General features: G+C 38.4%; 1 long non-coding RNA gene across 4 annotated transcripts in view; it reads right to left on the bottom strand.

Moving 5' to 3' along the window:
- Window positions 1–22,008, bottom strand: part of LOC135217055 (uncharacterized) — a 146,095-nt gene that overhangs the window by 110,157 nt on the left and 13,930 nt on the right. The window contains exon 3 of one of the 4 annotated variants that reach the window (XR_010315027.1): window positions 20,487–21,655. The exons of the other annotated variants lie outside the window; for them this stretch is intronic. This is a non-coding gene — a long non-coding RNA (uncharacterized LOC135217055). Of the gene's footprint in view, window positions 1–20,486; window positions 21,656–22,008 lie in introns of those variants that run through there. 4 annotated transcript variants of the gene reach the window in all.

Raw genomic sequence — 22,008 nt, 5'->3', positions numbered from 1 at the left:
CCGCCCCGGGCATCACTAACGCTAGGTACGCCACTAGGGCAGAGAACAAAGAGCTCGGATGATAAGTAAAAGAAAGAAAGCAATGCATCTGGGATCGAATAGGCCCACATGCTGCTATGAAGCTTTTACCACTGTCTACTGTGTGCCACGCAAAGCTCACTGTAGGGGCTAATCACCATGGAGGCCAGAATCTTGCATGATGCCGACATATTGACAGGGATGAATTACATAAATGCCTTTTCATTTTACTATCATATTTTCGTCTCACTATAATCCACATAAAACAGTATCGAAATACTTAAATGTTTCCAGATATATTTCCTGTTACCAAGGTAATAAATTAAGAGCGTAAAGCATATGTTGACGTCAATAACAAATTACACACCCCATTAGTCAAAATTATATTCAGAGATCCACTTCTAAAATAATGATGAGACCAGATGTTGATGTTGGTCATAGCTCAGCTGATGATCACCTCTTCATAAGAAATTACGTTTTATCTAGAGAAATGGAGCTTGGTAGTTCGCCATAATATGCAAGTAAATGTAAACTCTCTTATTCCAATATGCAACACTCAAAATTTCTGGAGACAAAAATTGGAAAAATGGGAAAGAGAAGGACTATCTCCCCCCCCCCCCCCCCACCCCCACACAACCCCTGGAAATGAAACAAGGAGAGGACTGGAAAACAATATCTCAGGAGGCCATTGTTTGCTTTCTCAGTTTTTCAAAATGGAGACCTTATCGCCAGTTATGTAGTAACCGTTGCTTGTTTGAAGTGCATGTCCTCCTCTTCCAAATACAATTAATATTCTTTTTAGATTGACAGAATAGTAATCCAAGAAAGAAGAGGCTCTATTATAAAACAGACAAAAAAGTAAACACTTAGACTTTAAGCCAAGAGGGAGGATGTGAGGCTGAAGTTGACAGTAGGATAAAAGCTGCTGGGGAAAGTGGAGAGAGGTAGCTGGAGTGGTATAAGATAAGAAAATGCCAATCAAGCTAAAAGTCAAGATATATAACACAGTGATAAGACCAGTGTTAATGTATGGAGCAGAAACATTAGCTCTAAGAAGAAAAAAGGAAGTAAAGCTTGAGAGAACAGAGATGAGAATGCTGAGGTGGATTATGGGAATATCTCTGCATGAGCGATTGAAAAATGATGAAATAAGAAGGGCCGGCTTAGAAAGATTACAGAGATGATGCGAGTAACGATTGAGATGGTATGGGCACGTGTTGAGCATGGATGACGAAGAGGGAATGAAAAGGGCTTGGGAGGACCTGTTAGAGGAAGAAGATCAAGAGGGAGACAGAGAATTAGATGACGAGATAAAGTGAAGGAAGATATGGAGAGAAGAGGTTTAATGGAGGATGATGCCTTTGATAGAAGGCAGTGGAGAAGGCGCATCAGGCAACCGACCCTTTAATGTAGGGATAACGGGGGGAAAGAAGATTCTTTTTAAGACTGATTATTGTTTTCTACCTACGTCAGGTGGTTACCCTTAATGTACTGAAATATCAAATGGCATGTAGTACCTACACCCCTTAATCCACTTGAGACTTCGTTTGACAATTGAAGTCATTGTTGAATAAAACGACCAGAGGAGGCATCTTATAGCACCGAACGTCTTCTAAAAATGTAGACATTGTGTGATATATGAAGCTTGTTCAACTGCATTATCTACATATATCATTAGTTATGAAGCTTGCTCAACTGTATTATTTACATGTATCATTAGGTATGCACCAAAACAGAAGTTATTCAACACAACTGGAAATTATAACTAACAAATAAAAGCGTCTCGTCATATTTTTCTATTTTTCAGGGCTGGATAATCGCTAGATCATTTCACTTGAACACATGCGCACGACAGGTGTTCGATATAGAAGGTTCGTCCACACCAAGTCCACAAGTAAAAGCTACGATTTTCAATTATTTACATTTGCCACGCGATTCAGTGGGGAGATTTGTGACAAGACATTTTCACTCGCGTGTGTTTCGCGCTTGGCTAAGATGGAGCTATTTTTCACAGAAGTTATAGTTCTATTGTCTTTCGTTCCACAGCCTTATTCCCTACTTGTTTCGCCGGAAAGGGAAGGACGACTGTCAAGGGACGAAACGAAACGAAACTTAACTTATTTATCTCTATTTAATAGGTGGAGAGGCTTCCGTGTTTATTGCTTATTAAGAACTCTGGGTATATTGTAGCAATTGGAGATTTCCGATATAATTACCACGTGAGCTGTACTTTCAAATAAAACCGCTGTGTTGACAAAAAAAATAAAGGAATTTCCCTGCAGAGGGGCAGTGCTGTCAGTCCACCTCACGTGTTACAATTTGGACAATACTAAAGCTTTTTGCATCGTTATTTATACTATACACTCCTGTGTGTTTATATAACTACAATAACCACAATGCCTTTCTAAAGGTGTAATCATAACTATGCACACACACACACATTTATATTACATATATATATATATATATATATATTATATATATATATATATATATATATATATATATATATATATATATATATATATATATATTATCTATGTGTGTGGGTGTGTTTTATCACATCACCGTGATTCATATATACGCATTAATCCGCAAATCTTGATTAATATCTAATTCGCTCTACCTCGGAATTAATACATTTTCATGTACATTAATCGAAGGGGAATTCTTTAGTTGATGAGAAATTCGTCGGCTCTCGTGATAGCCTTGTGGATAAAAGAGCCTCATTGTACGTCCTGAATTCTTGGTTCCATGGTTTTAGCCGATGAGCCGACGAATTTCTTATCAACTAAAACCCTTCGGTTAACATATATGGAAATATAGATATTAAAGGACATTTTTAACTTAATGCGTGTATATATATATATATATATATATATATATATATATATATATATATAATATATATATATATATATATATATATATATTATACTATATAGTAGATATATACATATATAGATAAATACATATAGATATACATATATATAATATAATATAATATATATAATATAATATAATATAATATAATATAATATAATATAATATAACCGCATCGTACATAATCACTGTACGCCTGCATTCCATTACTATAAACGTGTGTATTCATATGATTTGTATATTTACATGTGTATATGTGTATTAAGTATTACGGTCTTTGAAACATTTCAAAAGACCGTAATATTTTAAGTACTGATACCTATGAATCCTTTTACAGCACACGTGCTTCCTATGGAATAATGTATGGATTATCCAAAATTCACAAAGAAGGTATCCCAATGAAACCTATACTTACCTTATATGATACTCCTAATTATGAATGACTAAATTCCTATAGTAGTCCCACTTCTAGCACCCTTCACTACCAATAGTTACAGTATTAAAAAACAGAATTTTAAAGCAGGGATTTTACCACAAGACTCGGATCTTTTTATGCCTAGTTTAGATGTCAAGTCACTTTATACTAATGTCCCTGTAGAAGAAACAATTTATATTTTAGATCGAATTTTTCCTAACCCAGATACCATTTTTAATCATTTTAATATCACGGATTAAAAAAAATTAAAAAAAACCGTTGCAATTGGCTGTGCTGGGCACAGCCTTCATTTTTAATCCTAAGTTCAAACTGATGGTAGGGCCACGGGATCTCCATCAGGTCGTACCTTTGCATATATTTTTATATACTCCCTGGAGGAGCGCTTGTTGGACGATTGTCCTGGAGCTCGCCACCCCCTTTTTTACAGCAGATATGTTTTTGATACTTTTTTTGCTGCTTAGAAACAAAGATCGGGTAGATGAATTTCTTGAGTATGCCAACCAAATGCATCCAAACATAAAGGTTACAATCGAATTTGAATGACAATAAAAAGCCATTCTTAGATATAATGGTTTCAGGACGTGACCATAATTTTAACACCACGCTTTTTAGAAAAACAACTTTTACCGGTCTGGGTTCTAATTTTTATAGCCATTGTTTCTTTAACTTCAAGTTAAATTCTGTCTCCCTCTTCCACGCGGCATTTAGCTTCATTAGCATCCGATTGGAATGGTTTTCCCGGGGGAAATTCTATATCTTCACCAGTATTTTATTAGTATCTGTTTCCCATCTGAGCTTTTCTACAAATATTTAGGTAAATTTTAGATAATATTTTTCATCCAAAATTCAAAATACCAACAGTACCTCAACTATCTTTCTATGCAAGTGTCCCGCTTAATTATGATAAACACTTTTGTCAAGACTTACGACAAATAATAAACAAATATTTACCGGCTGTCGAAATTGAACTAATACCTAGTAATCCCATAAGGATCTCGTCTTTGTTTAAATATAAAGAAAATCTGCACCCTTTGATGACCTCAGGAATCATATACCTGTTTAACTACCCCAGATGTGACCTTGGGAAGTAGGTGGGCTCCACTCGTAAGGTGCTAAATGATCAATCCCCGAATTTTCATGCATAAGAGACCACGGGACAAATGCAAATATAATATCAATGACAAGGATTTTAAAATAATAGGCAAAGCTCCGAATGACCACAAACTGTCAATACTAGAATCTCTTCGTTAAACAACTTGTTCCCCAATTAAATACTGAGTCAGAGTCAACACCTCTATACCTCTCTTTTCAGTTTCTGTTGGAACCAAAACGGCCCTGAATGTCATTCAGGTTTTACCTTCAGCACTATTCGGTAACCATTGTTCTCTTCTATTATGTTTCTTTTTATACTTTTATACAAAAGAACTTTATACTTTTTTAATCTGAGTATTTTTAATTCTGTTCTTTTTAATTTATAGCTTTGAAAATGGGACACATGGTCGTGAAACGTCAGCATAGTAATAAAGTACATTAAAATAAAAGAACTCTCCTTCTCCCCAAACTCGAAGCTATAAATATATTGGTAAGCTTCTTAGGCAAGAAGATATGTAAATTTAATTGTATTCCACATAGGAAAATGAAAGTTGTTCTTAGAAAATCTCCAACAGTTTCGGAAAGATATAAAGTTTACAATATATGTAGCCAAGAAAGACCTAAAATCTTAAACATAAGGAATACCGTTACCAAAAACTAGCAGTTTGAACTACAAACCATTCAGCAGTAAAATACCAAAATATCAAATGGGGTAATACGTCCATTTGAAACAGCATAACTCTAAGTACATCTTGATAAGCGTATAATATATGAGAGGTAATGGATAATATTACCCAATTTGTACTGACGTCACATACGTAAAATAAAAGGATCTAATTTATACAAACCAGGCAATACATTAAAATGTTTTCCTTTGCTGTGAACAATGCAAGCTGTCTCTATCAAATTGCTTTCAATAAAACCTGTGCTCTTAAATAAAATCTTTGACCCGAGCCAGTCAATCGGTACATTACACATACTACTGTGAACACATAAAGCTTTGCTTGTATTATTTCTTCGTATGATTTAAAATGCGCTTATCGAGTGCCTTCCCATATTGCCCTATGTAAAAACTACCGCACTTGCATGGCATCTTAAAAATGACTCCTTCATTGTTTTCCGGACTTCTATGAATTGAAGTTTTACCATGATGGTGAGATATGAAAAAGTTGCACTAAAATCAAGTAACCTCAGGGGGTATTCTAGAGACTCTAATGTGGGATGGTATGGGAAAGATATAAAAGCCAGTTTTCTGTTTTTCTCCTCACGGGATAAAATGTTTTTCTTGCTAATGTTAGACTATAATCAATATCCTCCAATTTAAAATTATTTTCAATACCAACTTGATATCGATGAGGAACTAGAATTTATGAATCAAGTTGTTATTGAAAATAATTTGAAATTGGAAGATATTGATTATAATCTAACATTAGAAAGAAAACATTTTATTCATATCAGGTGGAAGTTTGCTGAGAATTTACTCTCCTCATCACGAGATGGAGACATATGAAGAAGCAGTGCACTTCTATGAAGAAATTGAAAGAAATATTGGCACCCCTGCTACCCAGATTCATACTGCTGTAACCTGGCGGATAAATAGTTTACTTCACAGGTATACTTGTACCCAGTCGATGAAAGACCTTTCAACCTGGGCCAACTGGTCCTAGATCCCCTTCAGTTGTCCTCCCTCAAGAGGACGCCATGGGAACATCCAGTCTTAGCACTTGCGGACCCCTCCAACGCAGTTTCCCCCGTTTGGGAGATATGTATCCCTGCCAACGCCATCATACATGGGAATAAGAAGATAGTATACACAAGCACCGACAGTCGGCAAACTGAGCTCCCGGCTGCAGCTGAAGGTCATGACACCCAACAGGTCCAGGAATTGCAGACTTCTTACCAGAGGATTACGATCTGTTAATAGGGCAGGATCTCCTGCCATGTCTCCGGTTGACTGCTTTCCATAATCCGTCATTGGCAGTTTTATGAAAATCACCCCAAGAAACCTCATCCATTTGCTTTTAGAGTAAATGTCATCGTCCGTGAAATAAATATGCCAAGAATCCAGATTTTGCCAGCAAAATATTCAGTTAGTCCCCCCTGGAACTTCTCAGAGGTAAAATTCTGCAGATATTTTAATTTTACCAACACCGAATTGTCCAGTGAGGCCATGCACTCAATATTTTTAGAACACTCTTTGCAACATGATGACTCCACTGCAGTTTTCACGGATGTCTCAAAGTCAGATGCTGGCGTCGGCTTTGGTGTAGCCCTGATGTAGAGAGAAGCGGCACGTTATCATCTGTTGCATCGATTTTCAGCAGAATTATATGGAATTTTAAAGGCTTTAAAGGAAGTTTTAATTCGGAATGAAAATAATTTTATTATATATTGTGACTCAAGAAGTGTTCTTCAGTCACTGGAATCTTTTAACCCTTTAAACCCTCTGATTTTAGATATATTGGAATGGCTGCTTTTACTAAAAAGAAGAGGGAAAGAAATAAAGTTCTGTTGGGTTCCTTCCCATGTTGGGGTGGCTGGGAATGAGAAAGCTGACCAACTTGCAAAGTCTGCGGTCAGCTCCCCAGAACCCACAAGATGCCTACTACCATATCGGGATTTGTATCCTCTAGTAGGTCAGAGAATTAAAAAATGTTGGCAGTCCCAGTGGGAGGATATTTTAACTAATCAAAAAATGCGTAGTATCACGTCATCAGCGTCTCCTTGGTCATATCCGTATATGCCAAGGAGACAAGAAACGATGTTGTGCAGATTGAGGATTGGACATACAAGACTCATCCATGGGTTCTTGATGTCTCATGAAAATCCTCCGTTTTGCGATGATTGTACGGTGCCCTTAACTGTGAGACATTTGCTGGTTGAATAACCCAGACTTGGGAATTTGAGACATAGGTTCCTGTCTTGGGGATGTGATAGTGGAGGTAATTTTATCCTATCTACAATTCTTGGAAAGGATGTAATATAGAGCAGTTATATATCTTTACGAGGGAGGCTGGCCTCCTAAACAAAATTTAGATTATATAATAGAATAGCTATGTAAGAGTTTATATATTTGAACAAATTTATTCATATAAATATATTTTTAGATTTTTTACATTAAATTAATTTTAGATTTAATTCTACTTTTTATCTAAATTTATTTCGGTGTCAATAACCGAGATGTTGTGACACCAGTTTTTAACAGACATAATCAATCAATCCGTCAGGACTTGATGACAGCAGTCTGCCTGAACCCACTTTTGGGTTTGTTCCACTGCCTGTGATTAGTCTGTCCGACCTGCCACCTACACTGCCTCTCAGAATCCCAGGACCCTCATGGGATATAGCTGGGAACACCTCAATGAATGCAACAGAGCAAACTTATGAGAGCCAAAGTGCTCTCCCTATGGACATCAGCCCCAACACGCTGTGCTTGGACGCTGAGCCCCACTATGAAGCTGATCCCTCACTGCCACTGTGGCTTCTTCCTGCCCATTACTGTTTCTGGTTCTGGCCTCATCAATTCCCAAGCTTCACAACTTGAGAAGTCACCAGGGTATCTTTCTCACCAGACTGACCTGAGATGGTCCGTCAGCTTAGCAACCCTAAGGAGTTGCTTGGCCAGATCTGATTCCACACACAGTGCCTAAACAGGAGTTCTCTTTGCCTCCCCAACAAGACAATAGCGCCATGCCCGGTGCCATCCTATCAACAGCAAGTCATATAGAGATGACATCTGCATTCCCTCCTCACCCAAGTGGGGGAGAGCTAACAAATTGGACTGATGCAATGGAGCCTTCTGCTACCTTACAAATGATGGAAATGCCTGTGCTTATATTTCGGAGGGGAGTTAAATATCCTAGGAAGAACAATGTCTGGCCCTGGCCATACCACTGCCCTACTACAATCCAGATGACAATCATGGAGAACCTTTTGGCGCTCCCAGCTTGCAGCCCACACCCTGACCGAGTTGTAGGCCATACACGTATGTAATATTGCTATGTGCCAGTTACCAAAGGAGATCCAAATTTCCGAATCAATTCCACAACGGAGAATTCCATGGCTCCAATCACTGCACAAACGGCATATCCACCACCTACAGAAAGGAACCTCCACCTTGAATTTGAATATGAATCATTGCCAAGTCTTTCCATTGGCCAGCCCCTGGAAGAAACTAGACCTCAGCCTAATACCTGGCAATGGCCCCTTCTGTACTCGGTAAGAGAACCCTATGTCTTATCCCGGAGAGTAAGGAGAGTCCTAGACTTAGACAGACCAAGTATAGCCTGGGAGTCTATGTCCCACATGAAAGGTTCCAAAATAGAATTTGGAGAAGAGGGGGGGAGCCTCAGTAATCTATGCGACAGTAAGCTACAAGATAGATATGCCAGGTGAAAGTTCAGGAGACTCAAAGATAACTAGTCACCAGTACAGTTACTGTAAGATACTGGCCTCCCTATGCCCAATACTCAGTACATTGTTATATCTGATTTGGTTGTGGGACCGAAAGTTCAGGCTCGGATGCAAAGCCATTTCCTTTCTCTAGTTGTCTACAAGATACAAATTATTCCCCTTTGCTGTCGTTTGACCGCATGTAAACTGTATTGTTCCTTGTAACATATAACTTATCATAGTTTGTCGATACTCTAGTGTGACATTGTTCACTCGGTTGTGTGCCATGTAGAGTGCAAACTACCAGATGATCTGGCACAGATATTGCAAATACTGAGAGTCCTGTATGGAATAGTATGATCAAAGATACCTGATGAGTCAGGTCTTTACATTTGTCAGAAATTGATGCCTATGACGGAAATGGTGACCAGAGAACTCAAGGCTTGAGTTCCTTTGTATCTTAAAAAGTTACCGGTCCCAGACTACCTTTCAGTGGTCCCTTTTCTTAGCTAAAACTTTCTATGCTTTACGCTATACGTGCTTAGAGCACATGTAAGTGTCCAAGATTGACACAATCTTTATAAGGCAGTTCTGTCACATAATCTTTATAAGACATATCTCCTTCAGGCATCTAGTTCTTCCCTCTTGGCCTCCCCTCAAATAACATAGCAGTTAGAGAAGATGTAGAGTTTTGGGAAAGCAGTTTATCTTTTTGATACAAAGTAACATAAACTTTATTTGGAAACTATATACCGTTGACCCTTTTACAAAGAAGTCCCCAAAGGTCAATGACATGTCCCTGATGTAGAAAGAACTGCCCAGACAGTGGTTATAGGATTTCCCATCCAACTGAATAATAGGAAGGACTGTCCAGACAGTCATTATAGGACTGTTGCATCCAACTTAACACAGAAGCCAAGCAGACTAACATTTTTGCACCCCTTTTTGAAGAATAGCCAGGGTCATTAGCAGGCACTGTTAGGGAGAGTCTTACCTGTCCTCGCCTTTAACCCTTGCACCTGCATTCTCGAAATTAGCTTCTCTCTGAGCTAACCCTTGTAATCCTAAAGCCTCTTTCACACCGTGCAGTGTGGTAGTCTCGACTGATAAATATAATGAAGCTCTTCACACCAACATGGTGGCATTATTTCACCACTGCAGCACTGCACTGCATGTGCGGTGCCCCACTGGACTGGAGCGGGCCGCACCATCGGCGGTGACAGTAGACTTCCATGTCCAATACACCTCTTCACATCACGTGGTTTTTATTGGTGCGGTGCCGGTGCGGTGTCAAACCACATGGTGTGAAAGAGGCCTAAGGTAGCTTCACCGCTAATTTACCCTATTGTCACTCTCGACTGTCAAGAGACTTATCCAGTATATTTCTTTCCTGTATATAGTGGTTCTGGCCTTTGTTTCCATTCCAGATGACCTGTCAAAACTGAAGCATCCCAGTGGGATCCTAAAACAATGGACAAGCCATCTGCTATCACAAGAAGACAATGACGCCATTGTCCTCATCCGATATAAAGAGGCCCTTAGCTGCTGGCACCTTCTGTCAAAACTAGTCAGTAACAGAGTTGTAGTAGCAGGAGTTTGAGTCTAGGAGAGAGGAACCGCTGCTGGACTTGTAGTTGTAGTAGCAGGAGTTTGAGTCTAGGAGAGAGGAACCGCTGCTGGACTTGTGTGTCGCCCAGATGAAGCTTCCCCGACGTCAGTAGAATGTTGCTGGTTGTTACTCTGTCAGCGTTAGCACCTGTTACCTGCCAGTACCTTAGGACTTGAGGAGAAGTCCGTGCCAATACGCCCTTCGATACTGCACCTTGGTGGGAGGTAGGCATGTACACCATTGCTGATGATCCTCTGTGCCATGAATTTGTAACCAGAACCACATCTTCTCTCACCACATTCTCTGTGTTTTGACTTATTGCAACACCAAATTCCACTGAAGATTCTACACGCCGCAGACTGGCTCTGTTTCTCCACATGTCTCATCCATGGACTAAGGTAAAATAAATGGAAGTTGTATGTCGGCTTCATGACATTCTCAGACTTTGTTTCTCACTTTTTACTGTTTCTCCAAGCCCTTAACCTTTGCAGTCTCCCTATGAGATTTTAGCTGTGTGGCCTCCATTTAACCTTTGCAATCTCCCTATGAGATTTTAGCTGTGTGGCCTCCATTATGTTCGTAAATGTAATTTTGTGGAAACACCAATTAACGTAACATTATTTGCTATCACACTGATAATTCTGTGATTTGCTACATGTAGAACCTTATGTTTTTGAAGTCTTAGTATTTCGATCTGGTGTTATCCCATTTCAATTTCACTCATCAGTCTCACATGTGTTATAACAATCCCTGCATTATAGATTTGTTCATGAGTGTCCCGGGTGTGTGTTTCCAGTAGATCAACGGTGCCACTTAACTGACTTTACCAGTGCCATATCTGGTCAAGCATTCCTGAAGCCCAGTGTGAAGAATGTACATTTTACTTTTGTACCATTTTGCTTTTGCAAGCATCCTGAACTTTCATCACTTATGAATTTAACAATTCTGCTTAGTGTATAAAACTGCATTGTTACATATTGTTTTTGTTACCGGTTACCGAAACTGAGAAGGCCACGGAGCTCTTTATTGTAGGTCCTGTAAATATCTTCTAATCCCCTTTAGTGAAATTATATGTATTTTAGTGGACATTCTAAGTTTACCTCATCCTCTAGTAGCTGCTTGTAATTTAATTTCATTAAGGATAACACTTTTCTGTTCGCTGGTAAGTGGCAAACGCATTCATATTGCACTTTCCGGCTAGGTCTAAATTAGAGCTATTCAATTCATTTATCCCAGCAACCCTACCATGTGACAACATAGGCCCGTACCCAGAGTTTTTATGGGGTGGATTTTTTTTTTTTTTTTAAACTGGACCTTTTCTTCTATAAATGTCATTGCATATATAGGTATATACAAGATGGAATACTTGAAAATGTTTAGCTATATTAAGAAGAAAAATTGGGTATGCTGTCTATGCCCTTCTACCCGATTAGATGTTATTCAAATTTCTCAAACCAGATTATCGTGCCACAGCTTTAAAATTATCGTATAGAATGATGTTAACGTTTAATACAAAAAAATAAATAAATAAAAATAAAAAAATAAAAAACTTGCAAAAAAAACAAAAAAGATTGTTATTCATTACTTTGTAAGTACAGTTCAGTGAAAAGGATAGTCACAGAAAATATGGACTTCCAGAAATTTGGGCGACGCCCCCTTGGTACAGGCCTGCGATATATATATATATATATATATATATATATATATATATATATATATATATATAAAATGTGTGTGCACCTTGCCTCCAAGATCCTCAGAACCAATGAACGTGTCTGGCATATATATATTATATATATATATATATATATATATATATATATATATATATATATATATATAACGTGTGTGCACCTTGCTTCCAAGATGCTCAGAACCAATAAACGGGGCTAGTCCACCTTTTGCCGTAATGAGTAAAACCCAAACTGTCACCATTCGAGTGTAATTTCAAAAGTCTCTCTCATTATACAAAATGCAAAGCTTCCTGTGGCTGTATCTTCAATTTCTAATGGCTCTTCCATTCTGCCTGGCTTCGGTTCATCCTCTCTGTCCGTCCTTCCTTTTTCTACGCGTGACACTCGTGGTTCCTCTTGATACAGGTGTGGCACACGTGGATTCGAAGACCACATCATTGCACTCACTATAGCGCTGTCATCGGGTGCATTGCGAGTTAGGTTTCGTCAGTAGAGGCCTTTTACTACGGCAGCAGGCTGACAGGTGTTCACGGAGACCACGACGGTTTCGTGAAAATCTTTCGTTACAACACTGGAGGATGTTTTTTCTAACACTGACCTTCTCTCGGGCACAAATATTAACTTAAGTTGTCTGGTGTCTTTCTTAATTTCTTCCCCAGACTTTACGGACCGAGTCAGACAATTGATACTGCCATTACTTCTATTAAATTTATCCAAGCGTCTCCTCTACACATATCATTATCATCATTATACTCATCCATAACATTACAATCTTTCATTATTATATATATATATATATATATATATATATATATATATATTATATATGAGAGAGAGAGAGAGAGAGAGAGAAAGAGAGAGCGAGATAGAGAGAGAGTGGGTCGAGGTGTGCGATCGTGATAATTTTCACGTTCCGGTTTTTACCTGCATGAGATGCAGAATGTACCAGCGTTCAGTTTGGGTCTTTTTAGTAGCGGAATGCGAACAGTGATCCGAGCCGAGCCGTATGAACTGCCAGATTTTTATCTTCGTCGGTCTTACTTCGTCGCTGGGATGAGTAATGGTCGGGGATGTTATTTATAAATTATTACGAGAGAGAGAGAGAAGAGAGAGAGAGAGTTGGAAAAATTTTCCCAGTGCCTCAGTTTAAAAAGCTTCTCCCACTTAATCGCAGATAAAATGCAGAACGTTGAGGACATGATTTTATTAACAACGACCGTTGGTCATTTACGACCGAAGTTGGTGGCAATGAACTTACGCTCCTAATTGATGAACTTGTTCTTGAATTGAGATGACACTTGAAAGTACGATTTGAACTTGATATCAATGGATTTACATTTGATGTTCATAAATATGAACTTTATTTTCCTTCTTTTTACCCTCTGTTAACTAATTAGTGCTTATAGTTCATGATCGGCGTCAGTGACCCTGATAGTTGTGATGCCAGATAATTCAGAATCAATTAATCAATTACCATTCATGAATTCAGCGTCGGACACTTTAAAAGGAGAGTAAAGTAAATATTTACAAAACAGTCAAAGACTCCAGAACGCACGTGTTTCTTTCCCAAGTTCATACATATTAATGGTCAGTCAGTCCCAAATACGGTTCCCAAATCTCAGCCTTGCGGTTTCTTCTCGAATTCTGGTGCCTCATCAATGCCTGAACAAGTGTTCATAAAATCGCTCTCATTCTCTGTTAACACGCAGATACATACACACTCACACACACACCTCGTACATGTAGAGATAAAGGCATAGACATAAATCAAAACAGAATTCACCATATCTGGGGAATAAATGACATCCAAAGAGAATTGTAATACATATGGGAATCTGCCCCGACCATGATTCGAACTTGGGCCTGTGGTTTAGATATGATCAAGGTCCTTCAAATATACTCTAACAATATATCCAAAGTACCTTAGATACAATGACAGATGTTCGACTGATCAATTACTACTGCCTATGGGTGCTAGACATTCCCAAGATATAGCGAATTCGACAGAGTGATATTTGTAGCATGATGCTTGTGAGTAGGAATAGCTTTGTCTGTATAAGCGGTCAAAAGTCAGTGTGTATCGTTGTTTCTAGAGCAGGCAGCGGTCCGAATCCCACTGGTGACGAAGCATTTATTATTTATAATTCCCTTTGGTGGGAGCTATTCCTGAAGTAAAGTAAATTGGCCATTAAACGATATTTGTGACTTAATATTTATGAAAATATAGTGTTAGTGTATGTGACATCATATATATATAATATAGATATATTTTCCCATTTTTGCCACTCTGTAACGTAAACTTTGAAAACGAACAATCGCAAGAAACCTCTTTCTCTCTCTCTTTGATCTGCGCTTCTCTCGCGTTGCCTGTACTGCCGCTGCCCTGTCTCTCAGAACTAACTTGAAACGTCGGCGTCAGCTTCCAAAAGACGAGAATGAATAAAGAAGCCACCGAAGGGCATACAAACGTACAAAGCTAATAAAATAGGTCACTGAGAGAAACTCGCTCTCAGACGCGCCCCAGACCTAACCCAGTTCAGAGCTCCTCATATCTGCGGGGACGCCCCCTTGTCCCCTTCCCCTTGTGTTTCACATGGCTACATTCTGGACCCTATCTTGACAGTATTGGAGTGAATTTCCCTTCCTTCACCGGCGTCCTATGAAGCAGAAACCAGTGACCAAAAGACAGTAAAGTACGGGGGTCGTTGGCAGTCACTTTTTTCTCTTGTACTAAATTTTTTTTCCCCATCTCTGTAGTTGTGCGAACGTTCATAGCTACCCCTTACCCCCCACAGCCGAGCTCCCGTTCTATGAAACTAATCTATTCTAAGAGCTCCGGTTCCCCTGAATGAGATTTACTAGTTTTTTGTTTTTTTGTTTTTTTGTATGGTGTTTATACGTTGCATGGAACCAGTGGTTATTCAGCAACGGGACCAACGGCTTTACGGACTTCCGAACCACGTCGAGAGTGAACTTCTATCACCAGAAATACACATCTCTCACTCCTCAATAGAGAGAGCTCATTGCTTGAATGACCTCCCAGTATTAGCAGTAACTAGAAGAATCTACTAAGGGAGATAACGTGAGTTGGTGTGTGTTTCACACCCTCCCATTCAATACCATAACTTCCCGTGAAGTAATTCAGTAATTTCTTGCTCTTTGAGAGATTTCTGATAACGTAAAATCTATATTAAGCATCGCCACATTTGATCAGTCCTTTGTAGTAGTTTCAGGTATCCTATCACCTTCATCCCTGTTGTGAACGGTGGCTCTTCTTTATCCTACACTTTAGGCACACATCCATATTCGCGGTCCAAGTTCTCAGCAGGTGTCGTTAATCCGGCCGCATGAACTCGATGCTACAAGCAACTGTTTTCTCAGTGATAAGTTGGACCTTGAGAGCCCTAGGACATCGAGTAATAAACGTGTAAATATACCCTCTTTAAATTTGATCTTTAGAGTTTTCATTACATCTTCCCTTGAAATCTAATCTCGACCCTAAGCCGTAAATACTGTTCATAAACTAGACTCATAAGACCTTCTTTTTGAATAACTCAGATGCGTTTTATCGTTGCCTAAGCAAGAGTCTAGATTTATGAAGAAAAAAATTATATATATATATATATATATATATATATATATATATATATATATATATATATATATATATATGTATATATATATATATATGTATATATATATATATATATATATATATATATATATATATATATATATATATATATATATATATATATATATATATATATATATATATATATATATATATATATATATCTGTTGTATCCTTACAAGCAGCTCCCTTTCAAAACCTTTACAGAATTTATAAAGAAAATCAATAACATGCGCTCTCACTTGGCATTGACTGACTAGGAGGGGTATGGAAACTTGGCTTCTTCCTAAATCCTTTAATTGCGCTCTCTCTTTTCTCTCTCTCTCTCTCTCTCTCTCTCTGACCTGTGATTGCTCTGAGAATGTTTGTTTCAGAGACACCAGCCATTGGAGATTAACCTTGGCCTTGGAAGGTAGCCAGCGTTTGGGATGAAGGAAGAGAAAGCGCGGGACAATTAAATCACGTGGCCTTTTGATGACCATGAGGTGACTGCGAATCACAAAGAGCGCTCATCTACAGAAAATGGGAAGCAATTAGGAAACGAGGGCTTCAAGGGTCTGACGCGAGAAACCAACAAGGAGAGACATCCCTGGATGCAGGCGAGGAACATCTCCATCAGAGCACCATTTCCCCTCACCTTGTGGTTCTCTTGTTGAACCAAAGTCTACTTAGTGAGCCCCTTAAGTCCTCCTCCAATCTTATTCTAGACTGAAGCCATCTCTCCTACAAGATAATGTGTGCTGAATACAAATGTTCTTAACAGTCACGTAATCCATATTTTTCTCTCAAACTTCCGACTTTTGTTTCAAGTGGCAGCGTTACAAATCAGTCTTGCCTTGCCAGTACAGTGTTAACGTTAACTTTAAATAATAAGTGCTTAGCTTGTTTGGAGGTCATATGTCCAGATTTCCTTTGGCACCTTCAGTGAGCTGCCTTGTCCTATACTTGATACACTGTGCCTTTTCTAGCCTTAATTCATAACAGAGGGAACATTAGCTGTGGATTTCGCCCTTGGTTGTGCTGTGTGTGTGCCGTGGTCCTGCAACACCATTAATTCTGCAGTGAACATTCTCAAGGATAATCGTTATTTGATTATAAAACAGGATTTGCTACCTGTTAAGATTGCCGTTCTAATATTCTGATGGTTTTTAATGTAAATAGATGTAATTTACTATTCTAATATTCTGGTGGCTTTTAATGTAAATATGTGTAATTTATAGTTATCATAAACTGTTTATCTACAACAATTACTTGATGAGTAGAGTCCTCAGCTCAATAAAACCGCTCGTTGTTCTGCATTTTTCCTGTTCAAATAGCAGTCAGATCTCAGGATTTCATCTGGTATGTAATTACCTTTCTGAGCCCCAAGATGCCCAGAAATTAGCATTTTCCTCGGTAAAAACGTGTATATGTATATATATATATATATATATATATATATATATATATATATATATATATATATATATATATATATATATATATATATATATATATATATATATATATATATATATATACAAACATGTTTATCCACAACGTTTCATAATCAATTATTACACCATCAGGCCTTCCATAATTAAAATACAAAAAAAAAAAACATTGACGATAAAACACAGGAAATACCCAAAGGCAAAGTCAGAACATAAAAAACGACAATCGACGTCAAAAGGAAAATTTTTACACGACGAACGCAGAGGAGAGGAGCAGGCAAGCTACTGAGAAATTAAGCAAAACAAATAGAACATATGAAAGTATGAAAGACAAATAAAAATACTTATATATTTTAAGACATTTAAAACTGAAATTTTTAAAGCATATCAAGAAAATGAATAAATAAACAATGATGAATGGTATGGAGCCAACCTGTCAGTACGACACAAATACAGAAAATGAGGTTTCAAAAAGAAAACAAAACCAGAAAAGCATTATCATTACGACAGGTATAAAGGAACAGCCAAAGTCTGAGTGTTCGATTGCGGAGCAAAAGCTGTTTATTCATCAACGACTCGAGTACTGTTAGATCCACATGGCTTCAAGTTTGTCCAATTACGCAGAAATCGGTTTTCAATGGGAGTTTTACATTTCATATGACTTCTCATGCTGGAGTGTTCGGGGTTGGAGATTTTTACATTCATACATACACACAAACATTTATATATACATATACATAAATATATATATATATATATATATATATATGTATATATATATATGTGTGTGTGTGTGTATTTGTGTATATATATATATATATGTGTGTGTGTGTGTGTACATACAAGCTTACACTATTCAACGTGATTCGTACATGAAAGTCAGGCGTAAAATGGACTCGTCTCCAACTTTTTTTCAGATAATGTAACTTTTCAAGGTGACTTTCAGAGTTCTTTGTATTAAAATCTCTCTCTCTCTCTCTCTCTCTCTCTCTCTCTCTCTTTCTCTGACACTTGAGTTTCATCTTGAGAACGGAAACTTGTATTTACAGCTTCCCAGCATTCTCGATTAAGACTTACTGTGCAATGCAAGATTTCAGGGCATCAGAGTCCACAGTGTAAGGACTTCACTCAATATCTATTCAAATACCCAAATTCTACTCCGAGTAAAGATGGAGCTCCAAAGTATCCCGTGATTGTCAGTAATCAAGTATTCTATTTTTATCCACACTGAACTGAGGCAGTTTCTCAAGTGAATTGAATGCAGTTCCCCACCTCCCACCCAACCAAAAAAAAAAAAAAAAAAAAGTCTTTCATGGTAAATCCCCAAGTTGCAGGATGTAATTGGGGATTTCTGTCCGAGAGCAGGTTTTGGGATCAACGCCGACCTGGGGAGGTATTTTCCTTTGTAAACGCGTTGGCGACGCATTTCATTTTGCCTTCGGCGAAATGGTATTTCTAGTAGAGGTAGAAGTTCTCTAGTAACAATAGAAGTAACTGCTGCTCTGGCAGGAGTAGCGGTTTCTGTTGCATTACTACTGATGTATTATCATGGAACAATTTAAAAGCCTATCAATTATCTTAACATTCTTGGGGAAGGAGGAGAAAGGAGGGAAGGGGGAGTAGAAGGATTATGGGAAGAGGAAAGAGTAAGGGAAGGGAAGAGAGTAGAGAGAAGAGGAGGAGAGAGAGTAGGGAGGGGAAAAAGGGGGGTAGGAGGGTGAGGGGAAAGGGAGAGGAAAGAGTGAAAGGGAAGGGGAGTAGGAAGGGAGGGGTGGGGAAAGGGAGCGGAACGAGTTTAGGGGAGGGGAGGGGAAGGGAGAGAGAAAGAAGGGGAGGGAGAGGGAGGGAGAAATGTGGGGAAGTGATGGGGGAGGGGAGGGGAGGGGGAAGGAGAGGGGGATACCATTCGTAATTCCCAGAAGCCTCTAGGATCCCAGTGCGCATTCAGACACAGCAGGAGAGTCATATATATATATATAATTATTATAATAAATATTATATATATATAATATAATTAATCTATATATATATATGTATATGTACTGTAAAATTTTATATGTATTAACAAATATTAAATCAAAAACATCGTTTAATTAGTAGTCAATTTACTATACCTCGGGAATAGCTTCCCACCAAAGTGAATTACAATTGACACATGACTACTTTTCCATTCATTAATTTGCCCGTAACGTTGGCTGTTTGCCCCCGCGATTAGAATATCATCGTTTCTGTCATCTCCCTTCTTCCCTACCTTATTTATGTTCGACTTCTCTTCCTCGAAAACCTTCGGGAATCCCAGCGTCCTTGCTCTTGGCATTTCAAGGATCACGACGAGCCTTGCATGAGACGCGGTAACAGATCCCATCACCCATGACTTCACTCACTCGTGCGTCGTCGTTTCTGGCCTCCTTCCTATCTGACGACCTCATCTCCATTGTTTTGACCGATGCTCTTCTGTTGCCAGTGTTTCACCCAACCTCTCATCATCTACCCTACTTCGAACGTCGTTGCGTCAGGCTCGGTTTGCTCTTCTCTCGCTTCTTTCTATTTATCATCAGCATCCTCCTTCGAATGCCATCCTTGCCACTCACGGTGGAAAGCTACGAATGACCCTCTCGACCACTCCCTGACATTTCTCTCGCGCTGACTTCAAGTTCTGCAGTGGCTCTGCTCTGGGGTTGGAGCAAACAAAACTTGATGACGTTCGAGGAAAATATAGTTTCATCGACCTCACTGTTAACCTGTGCCGACATAGCAGTTAAGATGAATTAGTTGGGAATGAAAAGTTTTGGGACAAGATGGAGCCACGGATTTAGAAGGTGGGTCTGGACCGAGTGTCTCTGGGACACCTGAGGTCCCAGTTTCAAACGTTCTCTGATGCACAGAGAAGTTTTTTCAGGTTGAATTAAGACAATCAATATAGCAAATTTCTTTCAACGAATCAGACTGAACTGATTGGTGCAAAGTCAATACGAAAATTGAAACATCTACTTACGTTACTCATTCAGAGACAGAAAGCTCATATGCTGTCTTTACTATCGAACAAGTTTTTATTCTAGACGTTTATTTAAACAAGCAGTAATGGCATTGCATGCATAAAAATATTAATTTGAATCTTTTTACAGAATTCAAATGCCTGCCAGAAATTTCTTTTCTATGGTGGTAAGGGCAGTGCCTCAGTCTAGGGTTCCTTATCAAGGAAGAAAATACATCTCTTCTCAAAGTTTATTCCTCGATGACAATATTCAAGAGGTACTTCTATACGTTCACGCCCCTGGAACGAGACCACTCCATATCATGGGTAGCACGCTTCAGATTCGAGAAAAAAACGGGGTAGTTCTCATTACAATACTATTTTCTATTTTTTTTCCTTTTGAAAACAAGTGTTGTTAATTCTCGTTTTATATCGCTTAATGAAACGTTGCCCAGCTTCTTTCCTCATCATTTCTGTGTCAAATCACGATGACAATCATAGAGACGAGAGCAATAACTTTATCCGGCTCCATACTAGAACGTGCGATTTTGTTTTCCTGAAGGCAAAAAATGATCGTACATACTTCATAGCTCGTAAAGAAATGATCAACATCACTTGACCAAAAAACTAGGTGCACTCGGTAAAGTATCTGGGATCTCTTCCAGTTTTGCTGACTTGTGTTTTCCAAGTTACTCCACTTTTTAATCCATAAATAAGAACATTTACTGTCTCGCCTCACTCCTGATGGCAACAAAAAAAATTTTTTTTTCATTCCAAGCCTACTGTTTTGGTCAAGCTTCTCTTTCATCTATCCGTGGTAATCTACACTGGATGTTTCTATTGAGTAATAGACTTTGGTACCAATAATCTCTGACACTTTCAGGACTGAATCACGCATTCTTGGTACAGCTCGCCATTTGTTCTCCCATATAGTCTAATTTCATCCTGTACTTCACTATGATTGCAATCTGTCAACACATTTTGACCCCTTCTGAAGTTTGATTGGCTAAAAGCCAGTTACATAAGAACAAAAATGTCCAAACAAGGCAAGAACCCTGATGCTTGCTTTTGAAGTTAGTATCCCATTGCCAGTTCTCAATAAGACTCGGTTATAAATTCTTTATACACATAGATTTTTAAGAGCAGATGGATGTATACGCGTATCATTGAAAACTGGCAGGTATTCATGGCATTCTATCTTTGACTATCGGTATGTATGCTCTAAATCCACTTGACAAACTGGATGCTCCGATTTTTGCTGAGATATTTCAATGAAACTTTGCAATCGTAGACAATTCTCTAAGATACGATTCACCTCAATTAAAACATCTATAGTACTCCTCACTTCTTGAATATTCGCATCAAGACTGCTGCTGACAAATTTAGCGGTTAAGGTCAGTGAGTGCAGAATGCCACGACACATTTTCCTCATTTTTACCAGCTGGTATTACTGCTGCGGGATCTTTTCAGATATAATTTGTCTGATGACTCTGTAACAAGGGGCAAGGAGAGACAGACAGAATTCATACTTTTTCTTTTTATTTACACACTCGTACATATATATACACGATATATATATATATATATATATATATATATATATATATATATATATCCATAATTATTTGCTTTTTGTACAATGGCACTGCCAGACAAACGGCAAATTCTGTTGTCGAGTTATGTTGGGTTTGTGTACTTACTCACGGGGCCACTTGGGCCAAGGAGAGACAGACAGAATTCTTACTTTTCCTTTTTAATTACACACTCGCACACACACACACACACACACACACACACACACACACACAGAATATATATATATATATATATATATATATATATA

This window comes from Macrobrachium nipponense, chromosome 19 (assembly GCF_015104395.2).
Source record: "Macrobrachium nipponense isolate FS-2020 chromosome 19, ASM1510439v2, whole genome shotgun sequence".
NCBI classification, from domain to species: domain Eukaryota; kingdom Metazoa; phylum Arthropoda; class Malacostraca; order Decapoda; family Palaemonidae; genus Macrobrachium; species Macrobrachium nipponense.
The sequence above is the reverse complement of the archived record's forward strand: the minus strand, read 5'-3'. Positions and strand labels throughout refer to the sequence as shown.